Source organism: Cicer arietinum, chromosome 6 (assembly GCF_000331145.2).
Source record: "Cicer arietinum cultivar CDC Frontier isolate Library 1 chromosome 6, Cicar.CDCFrontier_v2.0, whole genome shotgun sequence".
Taxonomy (NCBI): Eukaryota; Viridiplantae; Streptophyta; class Magnoliopsida; order Fabales; family Fabaceae; genus Cicer; species Cicer arietinum.
The window spans coordinates 28,322,366-28,332,909 of NC_021165.2; positions in this window are offsets into that span (position 1 = coordinate 28,322,366).

The window sequence follows — 10,544 nt, forward strand, 5'->3', positions numbered from 1 at the left end:
AAAGGTTTATGATGCTGATGGAAAATCAATATTGAAAACATCTATATTTAAGAATAGAACATTCAAAATTGGTTTGCAAGTAATGGAGCATAGATGCTTAGTTACTGTTGGAAGTAGAGATGAATGGCTTTGGCACTATAGGCTTGGACATCTAAATTTCAAGGACCTCAACTTAATGCATAAGAAAAGAATGGTAACTAGTTTTCCTTAGATACAAGTGCATCCTTTTTCATATAGTGGGGTGTGAGTGAGACACTTAGAAATAAGCCATTGATTTAATAGGAACTTTTTAGAACCAAGTCGATTTCATGAACAATGACCCTTAATTGATTTGATGATAAAAAAAAAATCATTTTGTAGGAACAACTTATTGTGCTAATAAATTTACTTAAGTGTGCAGACCCTTGTCATGAATTTTAAAGTCTTTACACTATTATTAAAAAGAAAATTGTTTAGAAAAATAGATGTTTGTCATAATTAAAAAGGGGAGAGATTGACAGAGCCAAATTGATTTGAAGAACAATGATCCTTAATTATTTTATTGATAACAAAAATCATTATGTAGGAACAATTTATTATGCTAATAAATTTTTTTAAATGTGCAGACCATTGTCATGAACTTTAAAGTCTTTACTTTGCATCTTTTGATGAAAATATAAGTTAGGCAAGGAAATTAATGCAATGCTCTAAAATTTATGTTAAGATATAACTGACTCCGATAAATGTGCTATCAACGCACCTCTGCTGAATCTGTTAATACAAGCTCACTATGATGTTTCTGCGTCTAATGACCCTGATATACAAATTGACCGTTTGATAAAGTCAACCATTTGGTAAAGTCAACCATTTGGTAAAGTCAACCATCCGATAAAGTCAACACTCAAACATCATCCGCTCAAGATTTATCCTTTGATATGACATCCTCTAGTCATCTAGCCATTTCTATCAAGATACGCTAAATCAATTATAAATAAAAATTTGGACAAGCTTTCAATGATGACTCAAGATATTATTACACATGTTGATTTTATGCAATCACAACAACAGTCAAAAAGCCTAATGAGCTAAAAGCTTCTCCATAAAAGGATTCATCGTCAATGAAACCACAACAAGACAACACAAAAACAACAAAGAAAAATTATTGTCGTCACATATACAAGCTCATGAAAAACTCTTGTTTTTTCTCTAAGCGATTAGAAACCTAAAATACCTTATGAGAGCAATATTTTTTGACACTCTTGTGTGAGAGTATATTAGAAACTCAATCTAAACACTTTTGTAACCTGGCACCTTAGTGACTATTGTTCTCAATATCTTGATATTACTATGTTAGAAGATTGAGAAGACTTGAACACAATCAATTTGACTAGAAGATGATCAGTGGAGTTGTGATACTATTGGTGAATAGTGGATTAAATTCTTCTGTGTGAAGGGACTGGATGTAGCTACCATGTTGTTGGTGAATCATGATAATTTGACTTGTGTTTATCATCCTATCTCTTTACTTATCTTTTTACTTCTTATCTCTCTACATAACTCACACAGTTCCATTAGATGATCTATGTTGGTGAGAGCTTAAAGAATCGGCCTTTGAACATGCATTATTATTCTCCATGCATTCAAGCTTATATAATTTCTTTCGCACTGCAAAAAATTCATTGTCCCTTTTCTCTTTATCCTTGAGGTTCTTCAAGCATCATTGTAACACCCCAAAATTTTCATATATAGGTATCTTTTTAGTAATTGCTATTATTAAATTAATAATTATTCTATGTGTAAATAAATTAAATTAAATTTTATCACACTCTATTCTACCTAAATAATTATAATCTTCATTTTTATTTAATTGTTTTGACGTGACAATTACATGGGGACTATTTATGATGTCATTATTTCATAAATGAACATTTTTTTTATTTGATTAGTTTCAATAATCATGAAATTGATGTGTTATATATGTTTGTTTTATTTTGTTATGTGTGATTGGTATTCTTGTCTTGCTTGATTTATTTTAGTTGATAAAATATTAGTTGAATTATTTAACTAAATTAGAATTTATATAAGTTATATTGGTTGTTAGTTTTATTTGCGGCTAAATAAGTATTCATTCTAGGAGATATTATAGAGTTAGTGAAACCAACCTTTATGTATAAGTGTTTGAAAATATTTTTGGTCCATCCTATAAAAACAAAAATTAGTGACTTGACTCATTCTTTTACTCTCCTTTATGACAAGATTTTATGACAATTCATGGTGTTTTCTTGGCATAATGTGCATTAATTCATTTTAAACACCTTTAATTTATTTTTTAAAGGAAGATTATAAATTTAATTATAAGTTTTTTTGTGCAATTAAGAGAGGACACAAAAAGACTATTGTCCTTTTTGTATCTCATGCATTCATCTCTTTTAAACTAAAATTATAATTTTATTATAATTGTCTACAAAAATAATTCTATGAAATTTTTGGTTTCATAACTATTAGATAAAAAATTAAAAGGGTGATGTGATAATTTCTAATTTATTTATTTAATTAAAATTAGTGTGTGACACCCTTCAATATATGGTTAACTCTATTAGTTAATTCAAATTAACGCATACATATAAATACACATGATTTCAATTGGTTTTGTAACAACCTAATAAAATTAGAGAAATAATAATTATTGGTAGTATGATGTTGGAATTAAGTGCACTTCAATTTTAGACAAGAAATCAATGGTAATAGTGGAACGTAAATAGCTTATATGTTCATACATTTCTATTAGGCATCTGGTTATCACACCTATTTGTCATTCGTACCCTCTCAAAATAATTTTCTGAGTCGTAAATTCCAATATCTATCGGTGTTGAATTCATTACTGTCTCATGAGCTATTTCTCGTGCAAATTTAGAGGTTTTAAGAAAGAAAGCGTCTAAGGTAAGGGCTTTTCCCCATGCAAGGTTAGGCTAGATATTAAATTAATAGTTTGTAAGATATTGATATATGTCTTGATGTCTTAAAAGAAAAATACTGATTTTTAATTGCCTTAAAGAATTTAACTATAATATTTTATTGTTATGAGTAATATGTTTGCTTTGATAAACTTAATTATAAATTTCGATTTTTATTATTATAACATGAGTAATATGTTTGATGTCATATATTTGATGTAAAGTTATTATTTGTGTGTTGTTTATGTGTACTTAATTATAAAACTATGATTTTTATTATGATCTCATGAGTAATATTTTTTTTAGGATGTCTTTAATTTAAAGTCTCAATTTTTGGGCTATTTCATTTCAAAGTTTTGATTTTTAAGAAATCTATATGAGTCTTAGGGGAATTGGTGTAAAGTTTTAATTTTAATTATGATAACATGATTAAGTTGATTTTTGTGATGTGTTTAGCGGCAAACCTTGATTTGTATGTCTAAATGACTAATAATCGGAGAAAATTTAAAGTAGAAGAAATAAAGTTTATATTTGTATGTGTTATTCGTTATTTGAGTTTTGATGTCTATCAATAACACGTCGTTAATTCAATTTTATAGTTTATAAAATTAAAAGTTATGACTGTAAGACATTTATTCATGTGTTTGTGTGTTATATATTTGGGATACAAAAATTATTGACTCTTGATTGTAAGCGTCTATGAGAATAAAACTTTGATGTCTTATGTGATTAAAATTTAATCTTAAATATTTTATCTTTGTGATTGCCTAAGTGACGGGTGATTTGTGTTTTAAATAATATTATTTTTGTCGTTGCCTAAGTGGCTTGTGATTTGTGTTTTGAATATTTTATCTATGTGGTTGTCTAAGTGGTTTGATTGGTGGTTTGTATTTTAAATATTTTTATCTTTGTGGTTGCCTAAGTGGTTGGTGATTTGCGTTTTAAATATTGTTATCTTTGTGGTTGCCTAAGTGGCTAGTGATTTGTGTTCTAAATATTATCTTTGTGGTTGCCTAAGTGGCTAGTGATTTGTGTTCTAAATAAAATTATTGACTCTTGATTGTAAGCGTCTATGAGAATAAAACTTTGATGTCTTATGTGATTAAAATTTAATCTTAAATATTTTATCTTTGTGATTGCCTAAGTGACGGGTGATTTGTGTTTTAAATAATATTATTTTTGTCGTTGCCTAAGTGGCTTGTGATTTGTGTTTTGAATATTTTATCTATGTGGTTGTCTAAGTGGTTTGGTTGGTGGTTTGTATTTTAAATATTTTTATCTTTGTGGTTGCCTAAGTGGCTGGTGATTTGTGTTTTAAATATTGTTATCTTTGTGGTTGCCTAAGTGGCTGGTGATTTGGATTTTAAATATTGTTATCTTTGGAGTTGCCTAAGTGGCTGGTGATTTGTGTGATTATCTAATTGGGTGGTGATATGTATCTTTGAGCATCATTATCATTTCATGACATATCTTATGCATCTTTGTGGACGTCTGTGTGGCTGATTTAATTTCCCCATTGGTATGGGTGGCTTCTGTGTGGACGCCTGTGTGGCTGGTTATATCCGGATCATAAATGTTTAGGAGCATGCATAACTTGCATACATTTTAGGCTAAATTACATATGTGGTCTCTTAACTTAATTTCAGGTAACGTTTTAGTCCTTTATCTTTTTTTTTTCCCGACTTGGTCCTTTATTTTAATTTTAACTGACAATTTGATATTTTATGTTTTAAAATTTCAACAATGTTATCCTTTTTTATACAAAAATTCAAAAAAAAAAAATTCAATCAAAACTCATAAAATTAATTATATTCTTCAATATAATACAAATTTCATCAAATTCGTAACGCAAATCTTTAAATAAACTCATATTTTCATACTTTATTTGATATTGTTAGGAATAAAGGACTAAATCGGAAAAAAAAAAGATAAAGGACTAAAACGTTACTTGAAATTAAGTTAAAGGACCACAAATGTAATTTAGCCTACATTTTATTGTTATTTTATTTTGATCTAATTATTTGCTCTACGGTTGCTACTTGATTTATTTAGATACATTCTATGACTTTTGATACATCTTTGAGAACTATTAAAGAATAACTTTTTTTTTTAAATCTTTTATTACGTAAAGATTTTATATTCATATTTTATGGTTGTTAATTTATTATTTGGTTTAATTTTGTTGTGACATGAACTGACCCCTTACACCAATATTTATGTACTAATGATTTCAAAGAGTTGCATGAATGATGTTTGATTGGTGCACGCACGTGGGAAAAATGAGATTTTACTTAAAAATAATATTTTGTATTACTAAATTTTTGTGGCACATTGTAAAGTTATTTACTCTTCATCATTAACTTTTAATAGAAATGCGGACGTGGTATTTCATTTGCTAGAAAAAAATTGAATGTCATTAATTTCAGTCAACATTGTTTCTTTTGAATTTCACTTAAAGAGAATTTATTTTATTTTGAACCATAAATGAATATCGATCTAACAATTAGAATATCAATTTTGCAAATGAATAAATAAATAATATTTTAGTAAATTACATTACGCTCTTTTACGAAAAAAAAAATATATCAAGTTATTTTCTTACGCATCTTCAATTTATTATATGATGAACTATTCATGAAAAAAAAAATTATTAGTTGTTTCTAAAAGAAAATAAATATTTTTCAGTAATATTCGGTTTTAAAATTTGGGGCGTTACAATCATCATAAAAAGGATAACACAACACATATACTATCCTTACGTCATCCCTGCAAACACATGTGCCCAAAGGCAAAGAAGCGCTATATGCACCTAATCTCTCAAGCATCGCAAATGCAGTCAAACTAGACAAGACCCATCGCTTATCTTGGTATGCAGTTACACGACGAATAATAGTAACCTCGCGATGATCTCAATGATCACCTCAGTTTAATAACACTTGATCGCAATGTATATTAGTTTAGCCATTATATAAATAAGGGGTTCATCCACATGTATGATCATTTCTTATTCCATTTGATATATTTGGTACTTGCTTACATACTACAAGAAAGACAGGTTTTTGTTGTGGCCAAAAGCCCTACAGAGGAAAAAAAAAAACCACAAATTACTTAGTCACAAACTTTTGTGGCGGTCAAAGGCAATCACAAATAACCAAGTCAAAAAATTTTGTGGCACCAAAACAGACAAAATGGCTGGTTTTTTTTGTTATCATTTGTAAGGGCCTAAACCGTCATAAATTTGTGAGGAAAAGACAACCACAAAGTTTTGACAGTACAAGCCGCCACAAATGAAGAAAGCTGATGAAAATAATACAGTTTGTGAGGGTTTCTACCCCCACAAACTGTCGCATTTGGGGTTGTTATAACTGCCACAAATGACTAACATTATTAACTTTTTTTTTTATAAATTTCATATTAAAAAAATAATGTATAAATTATTCATACAAACCAAAAATAAAAATAGAAAATATTATTCGAATACAGTAATCATCATAATAATTACTCTGATCATTAGCTCCACTCAATCCATCATTACTGGATGGAATATTACCCAACGATAGACAACATAGTTTGAAATTATATTTTATCTTTAGGTACACTACAACTAGTCGACGAAGCCATAGTTTGTTAAGGTTGATTTAAATATGGTTTGATCAAGCCAATTGTTGGCATAGTCGATCGGTATGCAGTTTGATCTGCTTGAGGTTGAGGAAGCTACTGTGAAAAAGACAACACATACTGATAATTATTAAAATATCGTTGTTGTTGGAACATTGATTGTTGTTGCAGCTACTGAAAGGCGGAGTTTGGAGGCTTATGTTGTTGCTGCTAGAAGTTTTGAGGTTGTTGCTGCTGGAACAATGGTTGTTGCTGCAAATTCTAGGAGCGTGGATATTGTTGTTGAGGTGGAAGGTGCTAGTTAAAAGCAAGAATTAATTGTTGAGATGAAAGTGGTTCTTGTTGAAACTGTTGTTGTTGCTATTCAAACTTTTGTTTCAATTGTTGCTTGTATGAGCTGTTGCGTTTTTCTTCTTGCTCAGTCATCCATTGTAACATGAGATCGATTAGTACTATGATATCTTGATGGACCCTTTACAAATATTGATGATAAACTACCAGTGTCCAACACACGTCCTTTGCACTTGCCACTAATAAACATATTTTTATAGGATTTTAAGAGGGTATTTACCCTTTATTTTATCTTATTTTATAATTTTGATGTCAACTTCTTCTTATTTATTCATTTATTTATGAGTTTTGAGATGATAAAATAAGTCAAATTGTTCAAATCTACTAAGTTTTTAGTGTAAAAAACTTATCATGTTTAATATTCCAATTAATGAGTACAAGAAGAAAGTTTGTTGCATACTTCAAATCTTGAGTTTTATTGTAACAAAATGTTGCGAAAGAAAGGGGGAGAGTTGTTGCCTAAGAAGGAGAAGATTGTTGCAAAAAATTAGGATTTTCTTGCTATTATAAGGAGGATAAATGAGAAATAGAAGATGAGCTAAACAAGAAAGAGAATTGGAGAAGCAGAAAAATTAGAGAAAAAGAAAATAAGGAGAAACAACTTGGAAGCTTATGAGTGATTGGAGCTGGAGTAAAGTGTCTCAAATTTTGTAGCAAAAAAATCATACTCTTTGAGGGTTTTATTTCTTTTTCCTTTAATTGATGAACACTTCTATTGCTTACTTTATTTTGTATATGTCAATGAGTAACTAAGCTTTCTTCTAGGGTTTTTGGTGAATCTTGTGATTAAGATACCTTTGTACTATGTCTTATTTTTAAATTCTAGTTTTATTTTAGATTTTTGTTGTTTATCTCAATTAAATTATTGTATTGTTTTATTTACATGTTTGGGATGATCAACCTTTGCATGCCTTAATCAATCAATTGACTAGTGACCAATTACAATTAATTGGCAGATCTATAGAATAATTGAGATTAAGATTCTTCTATGATGAAACATAAATACTAATCTTTCAATCAATCAACCTCTTGGTTCTTTATGCTTTTTCTTTATTATATTTTTTGTATGATCAATCAAAGAAATAATTTAGGGAAAAAAATATTACATTGAATGACAAATCTTGTTAATAGTTTTAAAGAGGGATTGATAATTGAGAAATAAATCAAAATTTGTATAAAACTACGACTTGAGGTATTGATATTACAAGTGAAACCATAACCCTAGGTTTACTTTCTATTAATTCAATGAATTGCTCTTCTGTCAAGTTAGCATGTTGTGTATGGCTTCGCTTGCTTCTACACTTGTGTGCCATATGACCTTCTTTCCCACACCTAAAGTAGAGAAAATGTGGAGGGTTAGGGTTTTTTCTAGGAGGTGGTTGCTGCATAATAGTGAATTTAAGATTTAAATTAAGCCTTACAGTACATGAATTCTCTTATTAAACTACTGCATTTGCAACTAATTTAATTGGTTTCATGACCTACATTTATCCATATACTACAACATCATTAATTTCTTATCTCAATCATTCATAAAGTCCACTTCTGTTTCAAAAATAATTCAATAAACTCATTCATATAACTAGCAATCAAATCAAAAAAATAAGAGGTTCATCTTGTTTCACTCATTCCTAACAAATAGGGTTTAGTTAATCATGACAGAGATAGAAAAGATAGAGATTAGAGAAGAATTACAAGAAAGATTCATGAATGATTCTTGATAAAACTGCTCTAATGGTGTTAGAAACAATTGTCTTTGGGTTTCTCTAGTAAGGCACAAGTCTTCAAACTTCCAAATAACAAAAAAGATACCTAGAAAGTGAGAAAAACGTGTTTTAATGTATTCAGATGCGCACCACGCCCCAGGCTCAGAATTTGTGCTTCAGGCGCAATTAGACAAAGTCAGGAATGTCGAAATGCGCCTCAGGCGCGGGTTTTGCACTTCGGGCCCAAAACCCCTTCTATCTGACGTATACTGCATTGTTCTCCTTTTTTAAGTCTGAATTTGGTTCGAGTGTCTTCATGAAAGTTGTAGCTATGAATCTTAGCTTTCATTTGCACTTATGGTGACTCCAATTGGATATTTACAACTCCATATATGGCAGAAATACTTCTCATATGTTATGTTGATTTGTCACCAAAATTTAGCACTGCACTAAAACAAAGAAACAACACAAAATTAGGAAAAATCTCTACTTTATTAAGAGTGTTGGCACCACCACCAAGTCTCTCGTATTGGTATGATTGAAAACCCTTTACCACACCAGCACCTCATATAGCTCCCTAGAATAGCCCAAATGTCACTACAGACTTAATTTAAAAGAAAACATTTGGATTTTTCACAATCATTGTAAATATTTGATGAATAGATTTTGAGATATGGTGATGCTATATTTAATAAAGCCCTCAAGGAAGAAAGCAAGTAGGACCATTTAACCTAAGAAATGAAAAAATAGGGTTGAGGAAAATTGTTAAACAAGCAGAACTTTGGCTTAGCGAATGCAAGACAGAAAGTCATAGAGTTTTGCAGCATCAATTTGGCTTAGCGAATCAAGGCGGTTTAAAACACTTTTGTACAACTAGCAATTGCTTGATGGTGAAGAAACATCAATTCGCTAAGTGAAATGCAATTTCGCTTAATGAAATGACACTTATCTTGTCACTAGAAATAAAACTTAGCACTGTCATTTTGAAGGATCTGGAATTGGAGGGAGATTTGCAAAACACAGAGATCAGAGTTCATCAAAGCTGTAAAGGTTAGAGGAATCAACCATTGATGCTATTTCATCTCATTTCTTCTCATTTGTGTAAAGCTACTATGACAATAAGTAGCTAAATTCTCTCTTTGTTGGTATTAAATGTAATTAACCATACTCTTTCGTATCTCTTTTTATCTAAGTTATATATACTCTAGTTATTCATGAATATCAATGTTTATTATTGATTTTATGGTTTATTATGACTTAATAAATCATGATATGATATTTGATTTGAAAAGTTATTTGAAAATACTGTTAAGATATTGATTTAGGATAAACATCTATTGAATCTAAATCCAAGAAATCGATTTAGGTTTAATAGTCACAAAGAGTTGGTTGCTAATACAAGCGTCTTGGCTAACCGTCAAGGAAACAATGTTTAAACCAGACATTTGATCCCTCACCATTATTAAGAAATTAATAATGGGTGAATAGCGATGATGATGAAATTTGTGGTAACTGCGATATATGTAACACATCATTAAGATGCATTAGCAAGTGGTTAATGAAATTTAATCCCATAAATTCTATCTCCCTATTATTTTCAATATTTTTATCGTTTTTTTACAATCCGATTACAAGTTACTGAACAAATCATTTATAACCTTTCACTTAGAATTGTATTAATTGTTAAACAATAATAATATCTCTCAAATCTTTGTGGATACGATAACTCAATATTTACTTTTGATAAAAAAAAAAAACTACATCGTTAGACTAATTAATAGTATTATTTTTATCATCATCATTAGACTAATTAATATTCACATACTAAAGTAAAAGTTTATTATTTTTGCACCCACTGAATAGTTTGTATGTGAGTTTTATGGATTTGGATTAGGTATAGGATGACTACACACAATTATATATATATATATATATA